The sequence below is a fragment of the Pseudopipra pipra genome, chromosome 6 (genome assembly GCF_036250125.1).
Source record: "Pseudopipra pipra isolate bDixPip1 chromosome 6, bDixPip1.hap1, whole genome shotgun sequence".
Classification (NCBI taxonomy): domain Eukaryota; kingdom Metazoa; phylum Chordata; class Aves; order Passeriformes; family Pipridae; genus Pseudopipra; species Pseudopipra pipra.
In genome coordinates this window covers 60,394,180-60,415,323 of record NC_087554.1, presented here as the reverse complement: position 1 = coordinate 60,415,323, position 21,144 = coordinate 60,394,180, and the positions used below count along the sequence as shown (strand labels likewise).

At 49.7% G+C, this 21,144-nt stretch overlaps 1 protein-coding gene across 3 annotated transcripts in view; it reads left to right on the top strand.

The window, feature by feature from the left end:
- The window catches only part of DAAM1 (dishevelled associated activator of morphogenesis 1), a 95,031-nt gene that overhangs the window by 5,041 nt on the left and 68,846 nt on the right, over positions 1-21,144 (top strand). For 2 of the 3 annotated variants that reach the window (XM_064659479.1, XM_064659478.1), the window contains exon 2: positions 14,738-14,836. The exons of the other annotated variant lie outside the window; for it this stretch is intronic. The gene's annotated coding sequence lies outside the window, so the exon portion shown is untranslated. The remainder of the gene's footprint in view (positions 1-14,737; positions 14,837-21,144) is intronic. 3 annotated transcript variants of the gene reach the window in all.

Below are 21,144 nucleotides of genomic sequence, written 5' to 3'. Positions count from 1 at the left end.
GGAAGTCAGGGCTCTCCCTCTCCCGGCTGCTCTGTCAGTGTGCCAGTGCTTTTATGGGAGGGTAAATGGAATAAGGTGTGGAGGGTGCGGTGGAGGAGCCGCAGGAGCGTCCGGCTCTGGCTGCAGTGGTGAAGGCGGCTGTTCCTGCTTTTACCACACCTCCTGAAGGGATGGTTTTCAGAAGCTGAACCCAGTGACCCAATTACTGACCTCTGGATTTTGGACTGTTGCCAAGGGTTTTGTAATGAGGCTCCTCGTCCCTTTTTTTGTGCTGGGCCCTGGGTGGAAAGCAGCCACGCCAGAGCTCAAAACAACTTGGCAGCAGCTAGAGATGGGTGAGATAAAGAGAGGGGAAGGACCCAATTAATCCACCTGACCTGTGCCCATCCTCAGAGGAGCAGAGCAGAATGCAGTGGGATCTCCTGGTGTTCCCTGCTGCTCGCCTTTCTCATGGGGCTTTCATCTTGTCTCCCGTGGCGATGGGCTGGGCTGCTGGCAGGTCCTGCCCCGGGGCACTGTGGCAGGAGGAAGCAATTCAAAACTGTGCCATTCAGAGGCTGACTGGGGGGGTGGTGTGTGAAACACCAGCAGCTGGGCTCTGTACCAATATGCAAAACTGAGCTATGGAGATTGGCAGCTTTTGGGGAAGGTTCTGCAGGGTGTTGGTTCCTTACATGCTTTGCAGGAGTGAGGATCAGCTTGCCTTCCCTTCTAGAGAGCAGGGCATCTCTGAGGTTGTAGCATTTGAGTTAATACTGTCACCAAGCAGGAAAGTGCACACACTTTTTGGACAGGAACGCAACTGTGGGTACGCTGAGGCTGCAGGGCAGGGGAGCCGGGACTGTGCTCTGTGCTCATGAGGCACTGCGTGGGCTGGGAGGGAGGGGATGGTACTTGTCCTAAAAATCAAAGAAAACTGGAGTGTGAAAATGGGGGATGCAACGGGGCATTGTTCTGGCATGGGATCTGTAGTCACTCAGGTCTGGGGTGTAAGAGGGAGAGTGTGTTAAGGGAGCTGAAAGACCCACAATGTTTTGTGCTGTTCAGGTGATTTTCTAGCAGCTTGGTGCCTTTTACAGGCAAACTCTGTTACCAGGTCTTCCAGCAGGGAGGAGGAGGATAGAGGAACAGTCCAGAGACCATTTTCCTCACCCTGAACAAGCAAGATGGATTGCTTGCTATGGCAAACAGGCAGCACAGAGGGACGTTTTCTGGCTCCGATGTGTTGTGTGACATAGAGCTTAGGCTGTGGTGGGTCTGCCCTGCTGCTGCTCCTCAGTGTTTCTTTTGTCCAGACCTTTCTGAGGTGGCTCTCTGGAGCTGCACATCCATCTGACTTTCACCCAGTCATGAGGTAGGGTTTTATGGAGGTGCCTGTTCCATGCTTGGCCTCAGTATCTTCTAAATAAACAGCACTCGGAGGAGCTGTGAACTCGTGTGTGCCATCCTGGAGAGTCTGCGTCAGCTGCGGTCCGGTGCAGCTGCTTCCTTCAAGGATGCTTGTGTGGATGTGAGTGACTGTAAATCTGTTTGTGTAAAGCTTTCTCTCCCGTGACTCCAGTCACCCTTCGTGCTCCCATTGTTTCATGGGAGCTTCTGCTGCTCCTGGAAACCACAGCACCTTCTCGCTAGAGCTGAGGATGGGTGAGATGCAGATGGGAAGGTGGATCCCCTTGCCATGCCTGGCTTTCACAGGAATCGAATGCAAAGGACACTTCATTTACTGAGGTTTCCTTCCCTCTGCCCCCAAGGCACTAGGAGTGTCTTGGCTGTGGCTGTGTGCCCAGTGCAGGGAAGAGAGGCTGCTCTCTGCCTTAATATCAGGGTAAGCCTTTTGGGTGCCTGGTGTTTTTCAGCTGCCCTGTTTTGCTTGGCATTGTTCTCCTTGCATATCCCATGCATAACTTTGGGCTGCCGTGCCTCTGCTGAGGGATACTTGCCCAGCTTGCTCACGAACAGCCTGGTGTTGGATCTCCTCCAGCTACATGGGAAAAAAGCAGCCCCACGGTGATGTCTCTTTGGGTTTTCTCCTTCCAATCAGGTCCTGTGATCGAGCACAGGGCTTCTGCCACCCCTATCCCTGTGTCTCAGCCTCCCTGTAGGAGATGGCAGGGTTAAGGCTGTTGGAGCTTCGGTGTTGTTCAGTGGTGCTGGGTGAGCGTCAGGCAGGAGAAAAGCTGAACTTGCAAATCTGTTCCTGGGCGCTCCGGTAAGTCACGCCAAGGACTGTTTGAACTGTGCTAATCCCTGGTGCCTCTGGAGCAGCCTTGTTTACAACAGCCAGTGCTTCAAATGGGTGTTCTGACAGATATTTTATGTAAGCCATTTGCTTACCAAAGCTCGCTAGGTCTGAGAGATTGGTTTTCAGACCTCAGCCCATGTGCCATCTCCTCGTTCCAGCACTTTGGAGACATCCTGCAAAGAGACTGGAAGCTTTCCGGGGATGACTCAGATCCATTTATGGCCTTCATCTCCTTTTCCATGGAGAGTGCTGCCTGGCAAATTGCATGTGAAATATCAGGTGGCTGTGGAGCCATGGGAAATCTCTAGCCATCACATAGAGCAAAAAGATGCTGAGGAAAATTTTTGGAGCATGCCAAATATTGAAATCCCTAAAGTGAGTCTGCTTTTGGGACTGGGGCTGGAAGTGAGCCTTTATGCTCAATGTTTTCTCCCATTAAATGCTGCATTAAATGCTGCTCTTCCAGTCACTGGGTTCAAGAAAATTTGTCATTTCTTAGTTGATGCAGTGGTGATAGCTGTGTTCAAACTACAGTGATGTGTGACAGGGCTGTGATTTGGGTTACCTAGTGGTGAAATTGTGCCGTTCCCTTAGTTGGCACACCAGGACTTACCTTATATCCAGGCTTTTCAAGCTATCCTATCACATGACAGTTTTCAGCATGAGAAAAAGAGATTAAAGAGGGACTTTAACCTCAAAATACTCTGAATTTATTTCCAAGGGATCACTTGTGGTTGCATCAGAGGAAGCTCTGTTGGTTTTGCTCGGGGGATAAGGCTGAACTAGGTGAGAGACGTGTGAGGCAGTGGTGATGATGTGTCTCGCAGCTGTAGCTCTGTTGCCTCATGTTCATATTTTTTTCCCTTTGCCTTGTGTTTTGGACTATGTTTTTCATTTTGATGGAAGGCAGCATGAGACTGTGTCTTTGAGGTCTGGCACCCCCGATATGCCATGGGGGTGTTGGACAGTTGAGGAGGGACCCATCCCTGAGGATTCCAAGAGCCGAGCTCCAGCTGTGGCAATGGGCTGTTAGAGTGTGTTTTGAAATGCATGTCCTTACTCTGGAAAATTGACCCCAGGCAACGTGGAGTGGGGGCAAAAACACCCGTGCAAAATGGCTGCTCATTTTACCAGGGGGGAAAAAAGCCAAGGAAAACACATCCAGCAGTCGCCTTGTCAGATAATGTCACGGGGCTGTCCTTACCCAGACCCTGGGGTGGACTTGGTGATGCTAATTACAGCTTGTCTCACTGCTGAAAGGAAAAGTTTGAATCTGTTCACCCTGGGGTTCCCACGGCAGCTTTTTGGGACAGGACTGGCTCTGTATCTCCGTGGCTGGAAGCCCTTGTCCAAGGCCAGGGACCGGGCTGTCCTTTGCTTTCACCAAGCCTTGGATCTGTGAGCACCCGATGTGGCTGAGGAAGGTCTTGGAAAAACTCCTCTGTGGCTCTCTGTGCTGTAGTGAACCCTCCTGCTGCAAAAGGCCCTTGCAAAGATGCTCTGGAGCTCAAGGGACGTTGCTGTAAAGGTCCAAAACACATGACAGCCATCCTTTCTGGTGCTGGCCTTGTTTTTGGCTCTGTCCTGCCGAAGGATCCGCAGCTCAGCTCTCCCTTGGGTGCAGCGCTTCCCGCCCAGCAGAATTGGCTCGCTTTCGGGAAAATAAACAGGCCTTGTGAGCTGGAGCTGGGAGTCCTGGGCTGCTGCACAAGGGGAGAAGGTTGTAACCAAACAACCCTTTCATCGCCTTCTTCTACATGTGCCGCTGCTGCAGCTGCTCTGCCGTGCTGGAACCGGGCTGTTGTCTAATTTATAATACGCTGCGTTTGGAGGACAGCTTTATGTTCTCGTTTCTAAATTCTTGTGTAGCTCCAAGCGGGGAAATAATCCCTAACCTTTCCATTTTCCACATGGCTGTGTTTCTGTCGGAGCACCGCGTTACGGAAGCTTGTGGGATGCTGCTGGTGGGGCTGTGGAGTTCGTTGAGCCCATGACACACATCTGGGCAGACGTGTGGTCTCTCACCTGAGCTCGAGGGATGCTTGGTGCTCTCCCAGCTCCAGGTCATGCAGTGCCCAGCTCAGCTGGATGTTCACAGCTTGCCGGTGCTGGTCTAACCCCAAGCCTATTATAAGCCCACAGGACCGAGTCTTCCCCTTCCTCCTCCTGCTTCCTCCCCCTCCCTTGCTTTTCAACACCAGGTTTTGAATAAATCATCTGGGATGTGATCATACAGGAAACTCGCGATTTTTTTTATTTTTTTTTTTTTTACAACCAAGTTCAGGAGTGAATTCAGCTCTCCAGGGATTCAGTCCTGTGCTTTTTAATCACGAGGTTCCCCATCCTTTCTACTCTGTCACTTGTGACGTGATGTCTCCTTGGCCCTGTAAGCTTTTCCCCTGCTTCTCTCTGCCCACAGAAACAATAGCTGCTGGAAATGCTCTTCAAGAACCCGAAATGGCTGTGGATTGCCTGTGGAAAATGCAGATTTAATCTATGTTAGGTCTTTTTGTTGTTATTTTGTTTACCGCTTCGTTATCCTTTTCCTTCAATGAAAAGCAATGCCCTTGTTCTCGCAGAATTCGTCACTTGTGATGTGTTCCTCACTGGAAGTAACACGCTCAAAATCCTGCATTCCTTTGTGCATCTTTGCTTTATTTTCTTTTTCTTTGTGGGTGGGAGCTTAGGGAGTATAATGGGCAGATTAGCAACTGTATTTGTGGAGTAACCCATCTTTGTGCAGGTCTGGCTAGAAACCAATTAAGCTTGTCTTGATCTCTAAATGAGATTTTTGTCGAACAGCCTTACCCAACCGCCTTCTGCATCCATTAATAGCAGGGTGGGATGAAAATAGCTGAACGTGGAAAGATCGCGTGTTGGATAAACAAGCAAGGCGTTGGCTGCGGGGAGGTTCCCGGGATGCGTGCGAACTGCTGCCTCTTTGTGTGGTTGTTTTGTAGCTCCGGTTCTTGAAACCTGGGATTAGGAGCATTTGAATGCAAGTGTGCAATCTCCTGCGGTAGCGGGCGTGGGGTCGGAGGAAAAGCTGCTGGATAAACAGGGAACATCCTGTGGACTTCATTACTGTGCTGGTCCCCATTCCTGTAATATCCCGGGGGCGAGAGCAGGGCGTGTTTGGGAGCTCCTCGTGACTCTCAGTTGTGGGTCCCCCAAAGTGCCTTGGCCTGGGTGTATCTGTCTGGTCTTGGGTTCCTTTTTAGCCTGGAAAAAAGCCTGTGGCTTTGCAAGGGCACACATTGCATGACCAGTCTGGGGACCCTGCCTGAGTGGTGTTTGCTGCTGCCGTGATGAAAACCAGTCCGGGAACGGCGCTTCAGTGCGGCCTTTTTGAAGAGAACCTACTAAGTAAAGATGCCTTTAATAAGCTGTGCCTTCGGGGAACCCTTCTATCTCTGTCCCAGACTGTTTCTGCGTCAAGATAAGGTTGCAGAGCAGCTGGATTTGTGCTCTGCTTTGGGAGGTGTAGGAGGGGGAAGGGTACTAGGATTCCTTTCAGGGTGCAAACGTTTTTTGTGATCACTTTTATTTGTAAAGTAAGTACAGACAAGCTGTGCACAGCCTGATACCTTCTTCCCTATATTCCTGGCTTTGGTGTTATGGACGAATGATGGTGAGAGTGATCTCAAGGGAAGGAGGAAAGGAAAACACTGGGTGAACTTGCAGGGTGTAGCTGCTGTAGCATGCAGGAGACCATCCTGCTGCCCTGCTTTGTCCTCTCCCAGGGGTGTACAAACCAGCTTCTCCCTGCATGCCCCACACTTTGCTTTCCGTCTCCCCACTCTATAAATTCCAAAAACTCTTAGGTTATTTGTGAGAATGCTGCTTTTTTTCTTCTCCCAGTGCCCAGTAAGAGATGTGGGTCTAAAGACAATCCATGTCATGCTGAAGCCCATGTGCCAGGTCAAGGAGGATGGTCATCTTGTGGACCTCAGTGTCTTGGCATTGATTACCAAACCCAGTCCCTTCCTATGCTGGGTAAATTTGGGTCAATTTGGAAATCGTGAATCCACCAAGACCTGGATCCAGGGGAGGCAAGTTGCCTTGCAGGGTCCCATGATAAATGCAAAAAGCCATAGAAAAATCTAAAACTGGGATGACTGAAAGATGGTTTTGGTGCTTGGGTGGGGGCTGTGGTGAGAGGGGCTGAGACAGCACCTTGCTACCTTCAGGACTGGGGCTGTTTTGTGTTTCTTTTTTTTTTTTTTTTTGGAATGCCCTTGACTGAAAAGCTGGGGAGTTTTAATGCCAGTGAGACAGAAAAATACCTGGTGGCAGGGTGTCCCCCAGACTTCATCCTGCTGTCGTGGGGCTGAGCCGGTTGGGTGCAGTGATCTGATGTGGCATGGCAGCCGTGCCCCGTGGAGATACCATCTCCTGGGAGGAAAATGTAAAAATAACCACGTCTTTGGCTGCGTCTTTGAGTTGCGTGAGACGGCAGCAAAGGAGATGGGGGATGAAATTATATCAATGGAAATTAGGCAGGAAAAATGAGCCTCTCCCTGGGAAGCAGATCTTAAGCAAAGAGAAGGTTCTGAAGACCATGAGGGAAATGTCCTCGCCCTGCTCCCGTACTGTGCAGGGGGCACACTGGAGCTGGGCTCTGGGGGCGGTTTGAGGGGTCCCCTGTTGTCCCCTGTCATCCTTTTCCTCCCTGTGGACTGCAGGAGGTGCAGCACCACATGGGCTCCTGCACCTCATCCCATGCTGTGGCTCTGCGGTTGAGACGGGTGATGCAAACCCTCACGAGTCTGTGTCCTCCTGCCCAAGGCTTTGGGAACCTGTTGGACCCACTCTTCCACCTCTTTGCTGTGTATTTTCCTTTTCAGTGTTTTCACGGAGCAGGTCCGTGGGGGGATCACTGAATCGTGGAGCCAGGAATAAACCCGTGGGAGGTGTGGTGGATGGCAGACAGGCGCTCCTGGCGTAAGCAGGCCCGGCTAATTTAATCTGCGGTGGACCCAATCTCCTTTGTTTTCCAGTTGAGCTAAATATACCCTTTGGGTTGTGGTTATGGAGGCTAAACTCCCTTTTTGATTATGCAAAACGCAGTGACACGGGATGCAGCTGGCTGCCTCCAAATGGAGCCGGGAGGGGAGCGGGATGGGGCATCCCACAGCCAAAACTGGTGTTGCTCTCTCCTGCTTACCTGTATCTGGACCACAGCCAAGGTGTGGGATGCTCCATGGGCAGCTCCATGGAGGTCTCTAGCTCTGGGGACCTGTGTGATGCAGATTTTGGAAGCACTAGGTCTTCCAGCATAGCCATAAGCTTTCCACTGCCTGACAGGTTTTAAAGTTTAGTGGCGGTGCTGCAGCTACTTGGGCATGGCTAGTGGCTTCAGCACAGAGAAGAGGGCCCCCTCCATCTTTGCAGAATTCCCAGATGCAGCAGTTCAGTATTTCTGGATGCAAGAGGAATAAAAAACTGTTGGTCAGCTGGAGCAGAAATTGGAAGTAGTTTTAGTCTTGGAAGGCAAAAGGGGAAATTAAATGCCAGTGGTGAAATGTAATGTAGTAATCCAGAGGTGCCACCTGGGAATTTATGTGCCTGGGGTTAAGATCAGGAAGTTGCGGCCATGTGTGTGTTGTGGGATGCCTGTTTGTACCCTGGTCTGGCTGTGTGGTTGCTCTGCCAGAGCTGCTGCAGGAGTCTTTGGTTGTTTTATCTCCTGAGGTTTGTCTTGTGTGAGACAGCATCTCAGATGTGTCTGGCCCTACAAGAATCCTCAAAAAGCCAAAAATTCCCAACAACAGTTAAAAAGGGCTGCTGCATCTTCCCCAGGGTGCCAGCCTATCTTTTCAACCTTCTCTTTTACAGGCTTCAGAGGAGCCAAGAAAGCAGTTCTTCAGGAGAGCATTAGTGAAATGTGGCATCAGGGTCTCCAATACTGGCAAATCCCGAGTTAAATACCCAGTGTCAGCCATGCAAGTGCCTTGTGCAGGTATTTGCTGGAGGCTGGAAAACCTCTATTCCCTGTTTGCTGGCCTGCTTATCTCTGAGCAGCTGGATTTAACCCTCTTATCCACCTCTGTGCTGGTGGTGTGGTGTGGAGTGCTGGCCCACTGCACTCTCACACTCCTCTGTCACTGCATGCTGGGAAGAGCCTGGATGGCTGCACCCACAGCTGGTGGTGGGGGCTTCTGGGGGAAATGGGTGTTTTACCTGCCTGGGATGGTTGCTTCTGTTATTTAAAAAAAACCAAAAAAACCCAAAAACAACAGCAAACTCCTGGATTGGGATAATTAAGCTGATTGAAGTGTTTGAGTTAATGAGTTTCCCTTTAATTAAAAAGAAAAAAATATATATCTCGTTGTGGTCCAAAATAATGAGCCACTGACTTGCTTTATCCCTGATTTGGCTTACAGGTGGAGAGGGAAGGAAAATTATCATAAAAGCATAGAATGTCCTGAGTTGGAAGGGATGCACAAGGATAATCAAGTCCAACTCCTTGCCCTGCACAGGACCATCCCCAAGAATCCCACCATGTGCCTGAGAATGTTGTCCAAATGCTCCTTGAACTCTGTCAGGCCATGACCACTTCCCTGTGGAGCCTTTTCCAGTGCCCAACCACCCTCGGGGTGAAGAACCTTTTCCTAATACCCAACCTAAACCTCCCCTGACACCGTTTAATGCCATTCCCTTGAGTCCTATCACTAGTCACCAGAGAGAAGAGATCAGTGCCTGCCCCAAATTTTAGATAAAAGTAGGGGAAATCAGCTTCACCCTTGAAAGATCAGCTCCTTGGCTTCTGTGTCAAATTTGTTAGTTCAGAGAAGCAGAGAACTCTCTGGTCTCCAGGGGCAGGGCAGTTTGTGCTTTCCTGGTGTCTCAGGAGCAGAGCAGCACTCCACCATAGGGTGAGTTTTCAGCTCAGAAAGATGAGCTCTCACTTCCCTGCCCTCAATGGGCTGCTCTGAAAGCACAGGTGTTCCCACAGGTACTGTTGGAAGGAGGTCCCCCGCTGAGGGTGAAAGCCACAGCAGGTGGTGGCATGTCCTCTGCCCCTCCATCCCTGCAGTGTTTGTTGGGCTTGGCTCCAGCCCCACGCTCTGCCTTTCCTCTTTGCCATTTTAAGTGATTTCCTGTGAGTGAAGGAATGGGTATATTCCTGTTTGACACTGACTGTTCTGTATTACTTCAGGTGTGCACAGGCAGCAGCTGAGGGGAAGCATGTGATGCTCCTAGTTGGGTTGTGGTGTTGGTTGAGCCCATGGCACGGGCAGAGGAGCAGGGAGGGTGCCTCACATCTGGGCAAAGCAGCAGGGTGGTCTCTCACCTGAGCTTGTGGGATGTTTGATGTTTTCCCAGCACCAGCTCCAGGTCATGCAGTGCCCAATTTAGCTGGATGTTCACAGCTTGCCAGTGCTGGTCTAACCCCAAGCCTATTAAAAGCCCACAGGACCGAGTCTTCCCCTTCCTTCTCCTGCTTCCTCCCCTTTCCTCACTTTTCAGTACCAGCAGCTGAAGGAAGCGTGCAGTGCTCAGGGATGCTCTTGGGCTGTGCCACAGCAAGACTGCAGCATTTTAGGACTGCAGTGGAGAGCGATAGTCCCCAATGCTGCTGTGCCTGACCTCAAAGATATTCACAATGCGGGTGATTTCTGAGACAGAGCAACCAGAAAGTGCTTGGACCCATCAGCCAGGGGTGTAGGGACCTGCACAAAGCACACATGCCAGTTCACTCTCCCTCTCATCTGTGCTGGGAAGGGCTGACAGAGCTTGCAGCCCTCCCAACTCTCAGTTCTGGGCACTGCAGTGTTATTTATTGTAACCCCAAGAGCTGTGAGTGGCAGCTGGCACCCTCTGTTTCCATCACCTGTGCCCCCCAGTGCCTTGCACAGCTCCTCTGCTGCAAGGGGACATTTGCAAACACTGCAGTGGTGCAAGCCCGTTAATTTTTTAAATTCTCACCAAGTGAAGGGACCATTTTCTCCCCACCAGACGCAGAATAGGGTGGAGGCAGATGGCTTATCCACAGCAGCAGTTCCTGCTCCATGAGCCAGGAGGATGCTGGAGCACCAGGAGGATGTTGGGGTGCCGGGAGCCATGCCCTTGGGGCTGTGAGGAGGCGAGGGACCACATCACACTGGAGCTGTGAAACCCATTAGCATTTTATCCTGCAAAGCCAATGCACGTGGGAATGGCAACCCCTCGATGGCGAGTTAAGTGAATAGATGTGATGAGACACGTTTATTTATCAAAATACTAATCAGTGCTTGGGGAAATGGGGTGTGTTTTGGGGAACGGGTGAGGCAGCGTGGCAGGGCGTAGGTGACTGGGATCACTGGGGGACCACAAACACAGCTGTGTGTGCCCATGTGCCCTGATAGCTTGAACTCATTGCTGCTGAGAGTCCTTGCCTCAGATTGCTGCCAGAGATGCTGTACTCTTTATTAATCTGCTGCAATAATTGTAGTTTTAATGTTTCCAGCGGGGGAGTTCACGGGAGGCAGAGGCATTCCTAGAAGACGTCTGTGGGTACCATCCTGGAGGCATCCAACCATGTGACTCAGCATCTTCGCTGATGGTGTTTTGAAGTGTGTCTCAAATTTGCACTGATTTTAAAAACTAGGAGGTGATCTGAAGATAGGGAACCTGGGAACTGATCCCAGGAGGTGATCTGGAGCTGTGGAAAGCATTTTGAGCTGTGAGTAGCTGCACCCACTCTTGTAAAAGGCAGTTTGGGAGCAGGGCTGCTGCTCACCCCGTGGTGGAAGGGCAGTGCCTGACCATGGTCTGACTGATGAGGGTGTGGGGGAATGCTGCAAGTGCAAAAACGCTGGGGAAGTGCTTTGTGCTGGGGATTGGGAACGCTCCTCTCTCCTCTTCATCAAGAAACTATCAAATGGAAGTGTATATTGCTTTGTCAGGGGGATGGTGGTGGGCAATCAGCAGCTCTTCAGCAAACAGCCCATGCCTGGAAGCAAAAGACAGATGTGTGCAGTCCTGAACAGGGCACAGGTACATCTGGATATTTATTTATTTATTAGCTGCATTTAACCACTGGAATAAACACTTGCAGAAAATGGCCTTAGCCTTGGCTCAGCATCCTGGATCCAGACCACAGGTAGCCCTGAAGGGAGTTTGAGCTTGATGAAAGCGTATTAAGCCATCATTAGCAAGAGAAGCAGATGATATTAAGAAGCTGCAACATTTGGGAGCCCCATTCTCCATGAGAAATCACTTTCAGAGCAGTCACTTCTAGTGTAGCTTCACAGGGCTGGAGGAGGACATGCAGGAGAGATGTGCATGGATCTGTGCCCCATCTCACCGGGCAGGCAGTCCCACCTCCCTATCCCATGGTGAGCAAGTGCTGGAGGGGTGGCTGGGGCAGTGATCAAGATGCTGTTGGAGGCATCCCCTGTGTGTTCCATCCCACCCAGTGACTGCAGCCCTGTGTAAGGCAACAAGCAGGTGTGGATGGAGCGCCTGCAGATGTGAAATTGATGTCAAGCAGCATTTTTGCCTACTTGCAAAAATCATCCATTGTCTCTGCCTACTGTGGGGCAGAGAGGTGGGGACCAGGTGAGATGTGACAGATCCTCAATGGCCTCTGTATCGTCCTGTGCCAGCCCTCTGAAGTCCTGTAAGATCTGTCTGCTCTGAAAAAGTGTTTTCTTCTAGAATGAGGGACTGAAATGATAGCACTGCAACCTCTTGCTGCTGAGGATAGTCCTCGTTTTGTCTTGTCCCGTTGATCTGAATGAAGTAATTTATAAGGACGTTTTCCATGAATCAATAAATCCATGCTTGCTGCTGTGCCTGGGAGGTTTAATTTGCTCTAGATACTTCACGGAGTGTCTCTGTCCTGAATTGCACTGTGAAGTTCTGCTCTTTAGGAGAGGATGGGGATACAGCCGGATCCTCTGGAAACATGCTGCCGGTGCCTGATGGTGCCTGATCTGTCTTAATTGTGCACCTCCTGGTGTGGGCTAAAGAGATCAGGGAGGGTGTAAGGGCAAGAGCTTCCCTATGTGTGGAGTTTGAGGATTTGGTCTGTTGTGCCAAGCGGTTCCTGATGTTACAGATCTTGGTAAAACTGAAGCCAAAAAAAAAGGAGAGGAGTGAGCATCAGCCTTTGAAGGAGACCACAGTGCAGGAATCTGGGTTACAGGTAGGTTTCCCTTTCACATCTCCATGTGATGCTTCCTCTGAAGAGGAATTGAAGAGTTCCAGTTGCTCTATGCCACCTCCCCTTCCAAAAGCTGCTTTTGTAAGCCCCTTGAAAGCACTGCACGTTTGTTTACAAAGCCTGTCACTGGATCTGCCTGAAAAAAGAGGATTCAGAAACACATTTCTGCTACCCATAGAAAAGTCAGAGGAGTCAAAGCTCCACTCCCAAGCTTGTTTTCCTTGTTTTGTCTGAGCACTGTGGGCTGGTGAGGCTGGAACTGTGGTCATGGATGGGCTCATCCTGCTGCCAAGACCTGTGAGGGGACCTTGCTTTCTTCTGTGCACTGTGGATTTGGGGTTGTTCCTGACACATTCTTGTGGCACAGTGGGTGGTTTGGGGATCTCTGAGATGGTGGGGCATGGACTAGGGCCAGCTGTTGCTGTGAGCACCTGGAGCCCAGCTCTCCATCCCATTCCACCTGCCTGGCTGAGCTCCCAGAGACCCCTCCACTCCTCCTCCAGAGAGGCTGCGAGGCGATTTTGCATCTCTTGGAGGTCAAAGCTCATGCTGGAGAATCCAGAAACGTTCCCAGAGACAAAACACACCACGGCAAAGTGGGTGTGTGCCTGGTCTCTGCTTCTCATTTCCTTCGTCGCTGCGAGCGCAGCGGAGCTGCACATGGGGTTTCAGCGGGGTGTCCCCTCTTTTGTTCCTGTATATTAGAAAAGTCTGTGCATGTGTTTATATTTAAAAACTATATGTATATATCTCAGCATGGCTGTTTGTGAGCTATGCCCCTCGGGACTGGTCTGGTTGGGTGAAAGAGGGATGTTGCTCACAGCTGCCTACTTGTTGCACTGGCAGCTGTGTGATGGTCCTGCTGGTCCGGCCATTCTTGCGCTTGGAAATAACAGGTGTTGGCAGGGAGTGATCCCAAACCTGCTCAGACCCAGCTAGAAAGCCTCCCTTTGATGTGAACAGGCTCTGGAGTAAGTCTCACTGTACTGGCAGAGAGACTCCTTTGCTGTTATTTGTATCACAGCCTGGGCAGGCCTTTCCATGTGTGCCCATCTTGCATTTTCCATACCCTTTTTCCTGCATGGTTGCTGCTGTGTTGGGATGAAACAGATGCAGCTTCTGGTGGCAGGGCTGGATGTGGGCTTGCTGCCCATCCTCTGGGACAGCAAACGCAAGGTCAGAGCATCGCTGTGCCAATGGCAAACTGGAGCAGCTGTATAAAGTTGTCATTTTAAATAATTGCCATAATGGTTTCTCCTCCCTTTCTTCCTCCCCATCCCCGTGTTCTTCCCCATCCCCGTGTCCTTCCCCACCCACAACCTGGAGGCTGCCTGGATCTGCTCGGGATTTATGTTAAAAGGGAAATTGTTATGTACGTAATTAAACCGTCGTATTGCTGGATGGAAATGGGATTTGGTGCTTACCGCTGTGACTCTTTCTCATGCGTGAGGGTGAACTGATTGATTACTGAGGTTTGAGATTAAATATTCCCCTGAGCTCCACTGGCATTTAGTGTGGTGGGGGGAGGGCAGAGAGAAAGGGCGGAGGAAAATGATGGTTTTCCTCGAAGGCAAAGAGAGTACAGGAATGTCTCCTGAGCACATCCCCCTGTCTTGTCCTGCATGCCGTCTGCTGTAACAGAGGCTCCTGGTGCTGGTATTGTGGGCCACAATAAAGCAAGTGCCTTACTCTGCATCCACAATGGTGGATGAGCTGCTGGTGGGCTTTGCCAGTTCCTCTCACTGCTATGTTGAGCAATCCTATTACATCCTGTCCGGTCCCTGTGGCTCAGCTGCATCCTCACCTGCTCACATCCCATTCCTGGCTCGGATCCCTCTGAGCCTGGCAGCGGGGTAGACCTGCTGCCCTTTCCCCTCTCCTTAGGAGCACCCCTTATTTATTTATTTTCCTTAATTTCTTTCAGTCCCAAAACACCTTTCTTTTTTGGTTTCGATGGGAAGGGAGGAAAAAACCCCAACGCGCCGCTCCTCGAGCGTGTGGTGGGAGCCTCACCGTGCTGGAGCAGGTCGGAGACACCTGCCTTCACCCGCTTCCCTTGAAGTCTAATTTTAGCTGAAGGTGATGGGATCCCTCCAGGGTACGGCAGAGGTTTCCTATCGGCCGCCTCAGACTTTTAAGAAACATGCACGCAAACAAAAACAACACAGAAGCACTTAGGTTTATTTGGGTGAATTCTTTTAAAAAAGGGCGTGACTTTATTTTCGTGAGCAGCCCCGGCGCACAGTTGGCTTTGTTCTGCTGCAGTCGGGTATTTCAGGTCTTCCAAGATTTAATCAGAATAATTAGTTACTGTCTGTTTATACCTTCTGTTTTTGTTGCAGGATTTCCAAGGGGCGTATTTACCTTCCAGTGTGCTGCCTAAGTGTCGCTTAATCATTAAAGCATCTGATTTCCTCCAAGTTATCTGTCATGCTGCTTATGTAAGTAAATAAATAAATAAAAAAAAGGCAGGGAGGGTGGGGCTGGTGTTGGTGGATTCTGCTTGGGGGGGAGGTTGTAAGGATTTTTCCTGATTGTCACGGGTTTAATTGTGAGTTGCCTTTGGTTCCCAGCCCGTCATGTGGTGATCAGAGGACTGTGTGTTTGGACTGGTGCTGGACAACCCAGCCAGTTTAATGAGGTTGCTTTCAGCCAAGCTTTGGTGTATACCTCAGTAAACTGGCAAGAGCTGTATTACTCCCTGTCATTCCAGGAGGAGGGGGGAAAAAATGGCCTTACAGAAATAAAGGGGTTTTGCTTTCATTCGTACGGTTATGGCTTTGACTCCTTAACCCAGTGGTATCCATTATAAAAATCCCAGCTCTGTCTGGAAATTAGTTACCACTGTAAGTTGACCACAATTGGAAACTGGGTGTTTTTTCAGCCTGTATTTGCATGTTTGGTTTGGGAAGGGGGACTGGTGATGCACACTCTTCCCATCTCCGACATAGATGGGAGAGGAGAAAGACACAGAAAATCACTGCAGAGGAGGATGGGATGGCTGGGAAGCCTCACTGGGCTCTGCTCTCCTTCCCTGGGAGAACCTTGTGAGAGGGAGGGGGCCAGCATGAGGACAAGGTGGGACCAGTGGGATCTACAGGGCTTTGGTGGCTTCACTAGACCCAGGGAAATGCACTTGTGTGAAGGCTGAGGTTGAAATCCATCTTCTCTCAGCATTTTATTGGGAGAGTAAAGATGAGCCACAGTCATGGGTCATGTGTTGGACTCTGCTGGGCATGTTTCCCACGTCCTGTCCGCCTCACCCACCTCCAGAGCAACATTTTGGAGAGATGCTGACAAATCCTCTGTCCCCTCTGGGACTGACGTGGCAGCTGTCACAGCCAGCACTGGGTTGCTGGTGGCCCTCGCACTTTCTGCTCCGGTGTGTGTGGAGGTGGGAAAAGTCCGATTTGATGGAAATATTCTTAAGAAAGCCTGTCAACCTGATTTTTATCTTGATGTTTACCCAGCTGGAAAGCTGGTGGAGGTTCAGACAACACCTCTTGAAGCACTGGGAATGTGTGATGTGCAGCACAGCCACTGCTCCTGCCCGGCATGGTCCCTCCAGCCACAGTGAGGGATGCTGGAGGGGGTGGCAGGTCTCTAATCCCCATCCTACTGGTGTGTGCCTGCCTGCTTCACTCAGCCTTTTGCAGGTCTGTTTAGTTTGGGCAGAGTGAGAGGTGGGGAGGAGGAGCAGAGCTGCTGGGAGTTGAGGAGGGTGAAAGCACAAAGGGGAAGGGAGGTGGGCAGAGTTGTGGAGACGGATGCTGGGGGGAAAAGGAGATGACGTGGCTCATTTGCCTGGTGCCTTAGAAGTTGCTCGGTTAAATTAAGTGTTCACTAGGGAGCCTCATTTGGCTTTTAAATAACTTTGCAGCGTGTGAATGCTCTGTGCTGCTTTCTGTGGCGGGAGCCACCTCCTGTCCCCATCTCTCTTTGAAGAATGTCCCCCTGTTAAAAGTCGACTTTGGGTCATGGGAGGGGCAGCTTCGTGGCCATATGCTTTCAAAAAGTTCCAGCTCTCCCCATGGTCCTCATCACTCCAGACCATCCATCTCTTGACTTTTGCCAGTCTGGCTGCTGCAAGCTTTGGCAGTTGGGAGTGACCATGAGTCCCCTCTCCCACAGAGGCCATGGCATTCCAGGAGCTTTGGTGCTCATCACACAGCACCAGCTGGTTTGGGATGAGCTGGCTGGTCTTCCATCCACCTCTATATGAGCATCTCACTTAAGGCAGAGCTGAAGCCCCTTTGGCAGGGCTGTGTATTTCTTCTTTTCTGTCAGCCACCTGAAACACTTCTCCAAGAGACTGGAGAATGATTTTTTTTTTTTCCCCCTGAAATACCTTATTTCCCTGGTTGTCCTTTGGCACAGAACTGGATGTTATTTGTGCACTTGGGCATCCTGCTACCTGGTAAAGCAAGTTCATTGTGCTCAGTTTGATTTAATTTCTGTAGAAAATGAAAGTATTTCAAGCTGTTTCCTTTTCTTGGGCTCCAGAATAATCATAGAATCATGGAATCAACCAGATTGGAAAAGACCTCCGAGATCAAGTCTAACCCTTGATCCAACACCACTGTGGTTACCAGACCTTGGCACCTAGTGCCACATCTAGTCTCATCTTAAAAACCTCCACGGACGGTGAATCCACCACCTGGGCAGCCCCTTTCAATATCTGATTACTCCCTCTGGAAAAAATTTCTTCTTAATATCCAACCTAAACCTCCCCTGGCACAGTTTAAGACTGTGCCCTCTTGTCCTACTGCTGGTTGTCTGGGAGAAGAGACCGATGCCCACATGGCTACAACCTCCTTTCAGGTAGTTGTAGAGAGTGATGAGGTCTCCCCTGAGCCTCCTCTTCTTCAGACTAAACAACCCCAGCTCCCTCAGCCTCTCCTCATAGGACTTGTGCTTGAATCCCTTCACCAGCCTCGTTGCTCTTCTCTAGACAGTGCACCTTTGTGATGGAGGATGCCAAAGGCAGATGTACATCCTAAAGATGGGAATACAAAGGATGTTTGCTTTCCAAAAAACTCCATCTCTGTCAAGGATGGGGACTATTCCCCACAGGGTAGCCCCCCTGGGGAGACCAGCTGTGTCCTTCCATGCAAGCAGATCGTGGCCACCAGATGCCACTGAGGTACCTCCAGACACAGGGCTGCTTCCTTGCTCTTGTCCTCCACCATGTGCCCACCAGCCTCTTCCAGACATGGTGGGGGAAGGTTTGGGAAGAGCACACCCCATTTTCCTCATAAAACTCCAAACAAGAGGCTTGGCCTGGTTTAGATTTTAAAAATAACTTGCACATTTGGAAGCTGAAGTTTCAGAAGGGCTCCGAATGGGATAATGGCTTTGATCGTGGCAGTCCAAAGATCAAGGGAGGGCTTTTTAGGTTTGCTGCATCAGCTGGAAAATATATTGTAGCGTCTAGACTTTATCATCCTTGAGCAAGGCTTTTTTTTTTTTTCTACTCTACAAAAGGTCTAATCCAAAACCCATGTACAGTTGATAGGAGGCCTTCTTTGGAGAGGAGCCTGCTCTGGACTTTGATTGTGTCCAGAAGCATGTTGAAAGAGGTGGAGATCAGCTCTGGGCTTTGAAGGACTCTGAGACTCTGCTCTACAGACACTGCTGTTTCTGACAAGCCGTTGGCATGGATAGAAGTTGTGTCAGCAGAGGGGTGAGGAGGCTGAGGATGGAGACCTGCTGTGTGCCAGCTCCCCAGTCCCCAGATCAGTTCTTGCAGCTGAGCTCTGCTGAGACCTCACTGCTCATCCTTTGGCTGCTGTGGTTATGGCCAGCTGCTCAGACCAGCATCTCCCACAACTGTCTCAGTTTTGGCTGTGTAATAATCATAAATGTCCACATTTGTTGATGTCTGGACAAAACTTCAGCATTTTTTGCTGAGGTATAGAAAATGTATGGTTTTCTCTCTTTACCTTTCCACATTTATGTGGGTTTAAAAAATATTTTTTAAATTATTTTATTGAATCATTTTATTGTATTATTTGTTATTTGTCATCATTCCAGTGTATTAGAGGCAGAGGAGGAATTTCCTTAGGTGCTTGGAATAAACTCAAAAGCCTGTCATGAAGGTGAGGACATCTGACTACATGTATTCATAGAATCAGTAAGGTTGGAAAAGGCCTCCAAGATCATTGAGTCCAACCTTTGACCAATCAGTCACCACCTTGTCAATTAAACCATAGCCCTAAGTGCCACACCCTGTGGTTTCCTGAACACTTCCAGGGATGGTGACTCCACAGCTTCCCTGGGCAATCTGTTCCAATGCTTGGCAACCCTTCCAGTGAAGGAACTCTTCCTGGTGTCCAGTCTGAACCTTCCCTGGTGTGGCTTGAGGCCATTTCCTCTTGTCCTGGCTACAACCTCCTTTCAGGTAGTAGTAAAGAGGAGTAAGGTCCCCCCTGAACCTCCACTTCTCCAGGCTGAACACCCCCAGCTCTCTCAGCCACCCCTCACAGGACACTCTCTAGACCCTTCCCCTGCTCCACTGCCCTTCTCTGGACATGCTCCAGCACCTCAGTGTCTTTCTTATTGTGAGAGGCCTAGAACTGGACACAGTAGTCGAGGTGTGGCCTCACCAGTGACAAGCACAGGGGGACTGACTCTTCCTGAAAGCCCACACAGCAATGGAGCTGTAGAAGGAGAAAGCAGAGGCAGTTTTATTTTGGAACACTGTTGTTTCTTCTGCAAGGGTCTTGGTTGTGTTCTGGCACGTGTGTCTTTGTCAAAGTCATCACCAGCCATCTCTTTGGCGGGCACTGCCACGCACCGTTGACGCCGCGCTCAGTGCCTGAGGCTTTGGTGGGGTTGCAGCCTAGTTATGAAAGCTTCATCTGGAAGCTTTGGGAAACATTTGGAAATGTTTTGGAAAACATTTGGATCGAGGATGCCGTAGCTCTGAGCTTGGTTGTTTCCCTTTGCTTTGTCCTTGAGCGAGAAAACTGCTGTTGGGTTTGTGTTTTTCTTTCCATCAATTATTCTTTTAGACATACTTATTTCCAAGGATAAATCGGAGCAAATGCCAGTGTGAAAATAGTCTGTGGTGTAAAATAGTACTAAAATTGTGCTGGAAGGGATCTGGAGAGGTTACCTTGTCCCCAGGGCAGGGTCAGTTGAATCCATGCATTGGCCTGGAAGGCGATTGTCTGTGCTGGGAGTTGTTTTGTCATAAATTATCTCGGGAGCAGAGGCAAAAATCTACAAAATAATGCTGTCAGTATGTGTGTGTGAGCCTTCCCCAGTTTATTCAAATCATTTGCTGAATAAGTGTTGAAAATTAATGCTGGGTTTGTTCCCAGAGCTATTCAAAGTAATATTCCAGAGTAACCTTTTCTGTTTTGGCATTTGCCAAAATACTGCGAATTTCATGGGCAAGATGTGGTTTTGTCTGTTTTGCCCCATTTCTGAGACAACCAGACCCCAGAAGCCCCACTGGTACAAAGAGCAGTTTTTTTCTTCGTTGCTTGTGAATTAGTTGTGACTTTTCAGTTTTCCAGGTGGTCGCCAGCCCTGTGGAAATCCACAGCAATTGCTCCCCTTGACATCTGCAGGTTTAGATAAAGTTGTGAGATCCTGGTCAAGGATCACTAGAAATCCTCATCTGCTTTGAGACTGAGTGCCAAGTGATGACTTTCAGTTAATTTCTCTTGCATCTTCCTCTATCCCAGCTTTGTGTCTTGAGCAATGGATCAAAAAAAACTAGTCCTAGTCCTAATCTCACCATCTTTTAAAGGTGCTGCAGAGTTCCATGGTTTTTTTTCCTTGCTTATAGCTCTCCATTTCAGGGATGAAAGGTGTTGATAGAGGTTCACCTGTAGCCAGCTGGATGCGGGCTTGCCCTCCAGCCAGTGTCGCGTTGGTATTAGAATACACACAGCCCAGATGGTGACTGTTTTTCCTTCATCTGGTCGTTCTCCCAACCAGTTTATAGTAGGTGATAGTGGAATTCATCCATCTTTGGCTGTGTGGAAGTCTTGGCAACATCCCCCATCAGCCCATCTGTATGTTTAAAGTGAAGATGACTGGCATTAGCGTTATTGTTTGGCCAAACGTACGTGGAGATATCACGGCTTAGATTTGTTACAGATGGGTTTCTGGATTTAGTTTAAGGCATTCTGCCAGCCAATTTTATATCTGTGTAAAAGTGATTGGCATCCCTATAAATAAAGCTGCTGTGGGGTTATAAATCTAAATATACTTATTCATTAAATTATTTTTACATTTCCAGTGGGTTGTCATCCTGGCTTATCATAAGCAAACCATGTTCTTTGCCTGTGTATTATTCACAGCTCCAGAAATGCGGCTTCTGACGCCTTGAAATATTTTTTCACTTGGAAATACATGTGTGTGAGCTGTCCATGAGTTCTCTGTGCTGTGGTGGGATGAAGGACCTCCTCCCTGGGACCTCCTCACAGGCATCACTGGGAATGACTCAGCCCTGGCAGAAACAGTTGAAGTGGTAGTGGCTGTAAATATGAGAATGTGAGTTTTTCTTTTTTGGCTCACAAGTGAGTATGACTTTGCTGGGCAGCCTGGTAAATGCTATTTGTATGGCTCCTTCAGTGCTGGGAAGGGCTCCTCCATAATCGTCTCCATCCATGTCCTTGAGCAGGGCGTTGTGCAAAGTTTCTTCTTTCTGTGATGCAGGCTGGGCTGCATTGGGAATGGGGATCCTTACACCTCATTTAACCATCCCTGATGTCATTTTTCCTACAGGAGTGAG